Consider the following 7,500-nt stretch of genomic DNA (forward strand, 5'->3'; position numbering starts at 1 on the left):
CTGAGGACCGCAGAGGGGGGCTTAATAGTCGAGACGGAGCAGGTCCGGGGGAGGCTTAATAGTCGTCCCCCGGCCAGTGCGGGGGAGGCTTAATAGTCGTCCCCCGGGTACTCCGGGGGCCAGGCTTAATAGTCGTCCCCCGAGGACTCCGGGGGCAGGCTTAACAGTCATCCGCCCCGGGCGCTCCAGGGGGAAAGCTTAATAGTCCTCCCCCGAGAGTGTGTGTGTGTGTGTGGGAGGGAGGCTTAGCAGTCTTGCCCCGGGCGGTCCGGTGGGGGAGGCTTAGCAGTCGTCATCCGAGGACTCCGGGGGCAGGCTTAATAGTGGTTCCAGGGGAGGCTTAATAGTCGTCCCCCGGGCAGTCCGGGAGAGGCTTAATCGTCATCCCCCGACAGTGTGTGTGTGTGTGTGGGGGGGGAGGCTTAGCAGTCTTCCCCCAGGCTGGGTGGGGGCCTGGCGGGAGGCGTCGCAGTCTTCCCCCGGGCGGTCCGGTGGGGGAGGCTTAGCAGTCGTCATCAGGGCGGTCCGGGGGGTGGGGGGAGGCCTCAGAGTCGTCCCTCGGAGAGCCGGGTCGGCGGCGGTGGCGGGTGTCAGGCTTTACGTCCAGCCTCCGGAGGGTGAGCGTCCTCGGACGGGATGCAGCTGCCGCAGAGAGGCAGCCTCTGAGGCAAGGAGCGGAGCACCGAGGCTGGGGAGAGGGGAGCAGGAGCCGGGGGCTGGGGTGGGTGGGTGGGGGGGGCGTTCAGGACAACCGATCAAGCCCCGGGAAGCGGCTGTCAAATGTTCAAAGTCCCCCCCGGGACAACAGGTCAAGCCCTGGGAGGCGGCTGTCAAATGTTCAAAGTCCCCACCGGGACAACAGGTCAACCCCCGGGAAGCGGCTGTCAAATTTTCAAAGTCCCCGTTCGGCCACCAGGTCAACCCGCTGAATCTACTGGGTTGACCTGGCGGCCGGTTTGCTTTCCGGCCACCAGGTCAACCCATTGGATTCGACGGGTTGACCTGGCGACCGGTTTGCTTTCCGGCCACCAGGTCAACCCATTGGATTCGACGGGTTGACCTGGTGGCCGGTTTGCTTTCCGGACCGGATGTCACCCCACTCCCAGGGCAGCGCGGCAGTGGTGCTGAGGACCGCAGAGGGGGGGCTTAATAGTCGAGAGGGAGCAGGTCCGGGGGAGGCTTAATAGTCGTCCCCCGAGGACTCCGGGGGCCAGGCTTAATAGTCGTCCCCCCGGGCGCTCCAGGGGGAAAGCTTAATAGTCCTCCCCCGAGGATAGGCTTAATAGTCGCCCCCCGGCCAGTCCGGGGGAGGCTTAATAGTCGTTCCAGGGGAGGCTTAATAGTCATCCCCCGGGCAGTCCGCGGGAGGCTTAATAGTCGTCCCCCGAGTGCTCCGGGGGGCAGGCTTAATAGTCGTTCCCCAGGCAGTCTGGGAGAGGCTTAAGAGTCATCCCCCGACAGTGTGGGTGTGGGTGTGGGCGGGGGGGAGGCTTAGCAGTCGTCCCCAGGGCGGTCCGGGGGTGGGGGGAGGCCTCAGAGTCGTCCCTCCGAGAGCCGTGTCGGCGGCGGTGGCGGGTGTCAGGCTTTACGTCCAGCCTCCGGAGGGTGAGCGTCCTCGGACGCGATGCAGCCGCCGCAGAGAGGCAGCCTCCGAGGCAGGGAGCGGAGCACCGAGGCTGGGGAGTGGGGAGCAGGAGCCGGGGGGGAGGTGGGGGGCGTTCAGGACAACAGGTCAACCCCCTGGAAGCGGCTGTCAAATGTTCAACGTCCCCACTCGGCCACCAGGTCAAGCCCCGGGAAGCGGCTGTAAAATTCTCAAAGTCCCCACCGGGACAATAGGTCAAGCCCTGGGAGGCGGCTGTCAAATGTTCAAAGTCCCCACCGGGACAACAGGTCAACCCCCGGGAAGCGGCTGTCAAATTTTCAAAGTCCCCGTTCGGCCACCAGGTCAACCCGCTGAATCTACTGGGTTGACCTGGCGGCCGTTTTGCTTTCCGGCCACCAGGTCAACCCATTGGTTTCGACGGGTTGACCTGGCGGCTGGTTTGCTTTCCGGCCACCAGGTCAACCCATTGGATTCGACGGGTTGACCTGGTGGCCGGTTTGCTTTCCGGCCCGGGTGTCACCCCACTCCGAGGGCAGCACGGCAGTGGTCTTGAGGACCACAGAGGGGGGCTTAATAGTCGAGACGGAGCAGGTCCGGGGGAGGCTTAATAGTCGCCCCCCGGCCAGTCCGGGGGAGGCTTAATAGTCGTCCCCCGAGGACTCCGGGGGCCAGGCTTAATAGTCGTCCCCCCCCGGGCGCTCCAGGGGGGAAAGCTTAATAGTCCTCCCCCGAGGACTCCGGGGGCAGGCTTAACAGTCGTCCGCCCCGGGCGCTCCAGGGGGAAAGCTTAATAGTCCTCCCCCGACAGTGTGTGTGTGTGTGTGTGGGAGGGAGGCTTAGCAGTCTTGCCCCGGGCGGTCCGGTGGGGGAGGCTTAGCAGTCGTCCCCAGGGCGGTCCGGGGGTGGGGGGGGGGGGGAGGCCTCACAGTCGTCCCTCGGAGAGCCGGGTCAGCGGCAGTGGTGGGTTTACGTCCAGCCTCCGGAGGGTGCGCGTCCTCGGAGGCGATGCAGGCGCCGCAGAGAGGCAGCCTCCGAGGCAGGGAGCGGAGCACCGAGGCTGGGGAGAGGGGAGCAGGAGCCGGGGGCTGGGGCTGGGGGTGGGGGGCGTTCAGGACAACCGGTCAAGCCCCGGGAAGCAGCTGTCAAATGTTCCAAGTCCCCACTCGGCCACCAGGTCCACCCCAGTCTAGCAATGGGGTTGACCTGGCTGACGGCCGGTTAGTATCAAGGTAAACTCACCGTCGTCCACAGGAGGGCAGCTCTCAGGCCGGCCGGCTGCGGCTGACTCTGGGGCGGCGCCCGGTCCCGGCAGCGAGGGGCGGGGGGCGCGGAGCGAGACGGGGCTAACCGGGGGGGGGCGCCTCCTGCGACTTTGGGGGCCGCGGGTCGTCAGTGGCGTGCAGGCCGGGCCTCTCCCGGGGGATTCGGGGGGGCGGTCCTGCGGGCCGGGCGCAGGGGGCTCGAGCGAGCCCGGGCCGGTCCGCCCCGGGGCCGGGGTCTCCGCCTGCGGCTCAGGGGGGCGCGGGTCGTCGGGGGAGGAAGCCCGGGGGAGCCGCACACCGGCCCGCCAGGCCAGGCCTGGCCTGGATGGCCGCGGGGGGATTCGGGGCGGTCCCGCGGGCCGGGGGCCGGGCGCAGGGGAGGCGGGGGGGCCGAGCGAGTCCGTCCCGGGCCCGGGGCCTCCCCCTGCGGCTTTGGGGTCCGTGGGTCCCCGCTGGAGGAAGCCACTGGGAGCTGGACACCCGCCGTCCGTCCCGCCAGGCCAGGCCTGGCCTGGGTGGCCGCGGGGGGATTCGGGGCGGTCCCGCGGGCCGGGGGCCGGGCGCAGGGGAGGCGGGGGGGCCGAGCGAGTCGGGCCCGGGCCCGGGGCCTCCCCCTGCGGCTTTGGGGTCCGTGGGTCCCCGCTGGAGGAAGCCGCTGGGCGCTGGACACCCGCCGTCCGTCCCGCCTGGCCAGGCCTGGCCTGGGTGGCCGCGGGGGGATTCGGGGCGGTCCCGCGGGCCGGGGGCCGGGCGCAGGGGAGGCGGGGGGGCCGAGCGAGTCGGGCCCGGGCCCGGGGCCTCCCCCTGCGGCTTTGGGGTCCGTGGGTCCCCGCTGGAGGAAGCCGCTGGGCGCTGGACACCCGCCGTCCGTCCCGCCTGGCCAGGCCTGGCCTGGGTGGCCGCGGGGGGATTCGGGGCGGTCCCGCGGGCCGGCGGCCGGGCGCAGGGGGTCCGAGCGAGTCCGTCCCGGGCCCGGGGCCTCCCCCTGCGGCTTTGGGGTCCGTGGGTCCCCGCTGGAGGAAGCCGCTGGGCGCTGGACACCCGCCGTCCGTCCCGCCTGGCCAGGCCTGGCCTGGGTGGCCGCGGGGGGGGATTCGGGGCGGACCTGCGGGCCGGCGGCCGGGAGGGTCCGGGCCAGTCCGCCCCATGCCCGGGGTCTCCCCCAGCGGCTTCGGTGGCCCCGGGGGGGGTCCTCCGCGGAGGAAGCCGGGTGGGTGGGGAGCCGGACCCCAGGCGCCCAGACCCGTGACCTGCGGCCGCGACCTCCGACTCGGCAGGAGCGACGAGGGGCTTTCCGGCCCGTCCCCCCCTCTCCTTCCCCCCCAGAAAAGGAGAGAGAGCTGACTCGGACCGGGAAAAGCTGCCTACGGCACCTGGGATTCCCAGGCGGTCACCCATCCAAGTACTAGCCAGGCCCGGGACGGTTTACCTTCCGAGATCGGACGGGATCGGGGGCGTTCGGTCCGGTATGGCCGTAGGCACCCGGCCCCGCGCCTCCTCGCCCGCTTTCCCCTGCCGACGCCCGGGCCTGCCGCACGGTGAGCCCCGGTCGGACTGCCCCCCCCCCTGCGGCAGGGCCCCCGTCTCTCGCGGGCCCGGTCCTTTTTTCCTTTTCGAGCTCCGGGGCCCGGGCTGGCCGCCAGAGCCCCTCCGCCCGCCCTCCCCGGCGTCGGGGAAAATACTGTCCCGGACTTCCAGTGCGCCCGATCCTGTCAGCCGGGGGGTGGGGAGGGGCAGTCCCTCGCTGCGGCCGGGGAGGGTGAGCCCAGGGCGGCTTGCCTGCCGTGCGAGGCCCCTCTCGGCCACCAGGTCAACCCCGAGTCGAAAGGGCTGAAAAATTTTCAGAGTCCCCTCCCGGGCACCAGGTCAACCCGTGGAATCGGACGGGTTCACCTGCTGGCCGGTTCGCTTCCCGGGCACCAGGTCAACCCGTGGAATCGAAAGGGTTCACCTGCTGGCCGGTTTGCTTTCCGGCCACCAGGTCAACCCCTAGGGGTTTTAACGGGGGCACGCCCGGTGGCCTCTTTCCCGTCCGGTCACCAGGTCAACCCGGATCTCCCTCCTTCCCTGGGCGTCCCCTCCTCGGAGGCGTCAGGTTCCATTCCCCCCCCCCCCCCCAGACTTCCAGGGGCCCGATCCAGTCGGCCGGGAGGCAGTCCCTCGCTGCGGCCGGGGAGGGTGAGCCCAGGGCGGCCTGGTCCATGTCTCTAGTGGGCCCGATCCTTTTTTTTTTTTTCGAGCTCCGGGGCCAGGCCCGCCCGGGCAGCCCTCCTCGGAGGCGTGGGGCGATTTCCCCCCGCCCCCAGACTTCCAGGGGCCCGATCCTGTCGGCCGGGAGGCAGTCCCTCGCTGCGGCCGGGGAGGGTCAGCCCAGGGCGGCTTGCCTGCCGTGCGAGTCCCCTCTCGGCCACCAGGTCAACCCCGAGTCGAAAGGGCTGAAAAATTTTCTGAGTCCCCTCCCGGGCACCAGGTCAACCCGTGGAATCGAACGGGTTCACCTGCTGGCCGGTTCGCTTTCCGGCCACCAGGTCAACCCGTGGAATCGAAAGGGTTCACCTGCTGGCCGGTTCGCTTTCCGGCCACCAGGTCAACCCCTAGGTTTTAAGGGGGGGGGACGCCCGGTGGCCTCTTTCCCGTCCGGTCACCAGGTCAACCCGGATCTCCCTCCTTCCCTGGGCGCCCCCTCCTCGGAGGCGTCAGGTTCCATTCTTTTTTCCAGACTTCCAGGGGCCCGATCCAGTCGGCCGGGTGGCAGTCCCTCGCTGCGGCCGGGGAGGGTGAGCCCAGGGCGGCTTGCCTGCCGTGCGAGTCCCCTCTCGGCCACCAGGTCAACCCCGAGTCGAAAGGGCTGAAAAATTTTCAGAGTCCCCTCCCGGGCACCAGGTCAACCCGTGGAATCGAACGGGTTCACCTGCTGGCCGGTTCGCTTCCCGGGCACCAGGTCAACCCGTGGAATCGAAAGGGTTCACCTGCTGGCCGGTTCGCTTTCCGGCCACCAGGTCAACCCCTAGGTTTTAAGGGGGGGGACGCCCGGTGGCCTCTTTCCCGTCCGGTCACCAGGTCAACCCGGATCTCCCTCCTTCCCTGGGCGCCCCCTCCTCGGAGGCGTCAGGTTCCAGTCTTTTTTCCAGACTTCCAGGGGCCCGATCCAGTCGGCCGGGAGGCAGTCCCTCGCTGCGGCCGGGGAGGGTGAGCCCAGGGCGGCCTGGTCCATGTCTCTAGTGGGCCCGATCCTTTTTTTTTTTTTCGAGCTCCGGGGCCAGGCCCGCCCGGGCAGCCCTCCTCGGAGGCGTGGGGCGATTTCCCCCCGCCCCCAGACTTCCAGGGGCCCGATCCTGTCGGCCGGGAGGCAGTCCCTCGCTGCGGCCGGGGAGGGTCAGCCCAGGGCGGCTTGCCTGCCGTGCGAGTCCCCTCTCGGCCACCAGGTCAACCCCGAGTCGAAAGGGCTGAAAAATTTTCAGAGTCCCCTCCCGGGCACCAGGTCAACCCGTGGAATCGAACGGGTTCACCTGCTGGCCGGTTCGCTTTCCGGCCACCAGGTCAACCCGTGGAATCGAAAGGGTTCACCTGCTGGCCGGTTCGCTTTCCGGCCACCAGGTCAACCCCTAGGTTTTAAGGGGGGGGGACGCCCGGTGGCCTCTTTCCCGTCCGGTCACCAGGTCAACCCGGATCTCCCTCCTTCCCTGGGCGCCCCCTCCTCGGAGGCGTCAGGTTCCATTCTTTTTTCCAGACTTCCAGGGGCCCGATCCAGTCGGCCGGGTGGCAGTCCCTCGCTGCGGCCGGGGAGGGTGAGCCCAGGGCGGCTTGCCTGCCGTGCGAGTCCCCTCTCGGCCACCAGGTCAACCCCGAGTCGAAAGGGCTGAAAAATTTTCAGAGTCCCCTCCCGGGCACCAGGTCAACCCGTGGAATCGAACGGGTTCACCTGCTGGCCGGTTCGCTTCCCGGGCACCAGGTCAACCCGTGGAATCGAAAGGGTTCACCTGCTGGCCGGTTCGCTTTCCGGCCACCAGGTCAACCCCTAGGTTTTAAGGGGGGGGACGCCCGGTGGCCTCTTTCCCGTCCGGTCACCAGGTCAACCCGGATCTCCCTCCTTCCCTGGGCGCCCCCTCCTCGGAGGCGTCAGGTTCCAGTCTTTTTTCCAGACTTCCAGGGGCCCGATCCAGTCGGCCGGGAGGCAGTCCCTCGCTGCGGCCGGGGAGGGTGAGCCCAGGGCGGCCTGGTCCATGTCTCTAGTGGGCCCGATCCTTTTTTTTTTTTTCGAGCTCCGGGGCCAGGCCCGCCCGGGCAGCCCTCCTCGGAGGCGTGGGGCGATTTCCCCCCCCCCCAGACTTCCAGGGGCCCGATCCTGTCGGCCGGGAGGCAGTCCCTCGCTGCGGCCGGGGAGGGTCAGCCCAGGGCGGCTTGCCTGCCGTGCGAGTCCCCTCTCGGCCACCAGGTCAACCCCGAGTCGAAAGGGCTGAAAAATTTTCAGAGTCCCCTCCCGGGCACCAGGTCAACCCGTGGAATCGAACGGGTTCACCTGCTGGCCGGTTCGCTTCCCGGGCACCAGGTCAACCCGTGGAATCGAAAGGGTTCACCTGCTGGCCGGTTCGCTTTCCGGCCACCAGGTCAACCCCTAGGTTTTAAGGGGGG

General features: G+C 69.4%; 1 non-coding gene across 1 annotated transcript; it reads right to left on the bottom strand.

Moving 5' to 3' along the window:
* Nucleotides 1-4,229: 4,229 nt before the first annotated feature.
* LOC135979374 (5S ribosomal RNA) lies at nucleotides 4,230-4,348 on the bottom strand. Its single transcript, XR_010596700.1, has one exon. It is a non-coding gene; the product is annotated as a 5S ribosomal RNA (ribosomal RNA).
* Between the last annotated feature and the right edge of the window lie 3,152 nt (nucleotides 4,349-7,500).

Source organism: Chrysemys picta, unplaced genomic scaffold, assembly GCF_011386835.1.
Source record: "Chrysemys picta bellii isolate R12L10 unplaced genomic scaffold, ASM1138683v2 scaf791, whole genome shotgun sequence".
Taxonomy (NCBI): domain Eukaryota; kingdom Metazoa; phylum Chordata; order Testudines; family Emydidae; genus Chrysemys; species Chrysemys picta.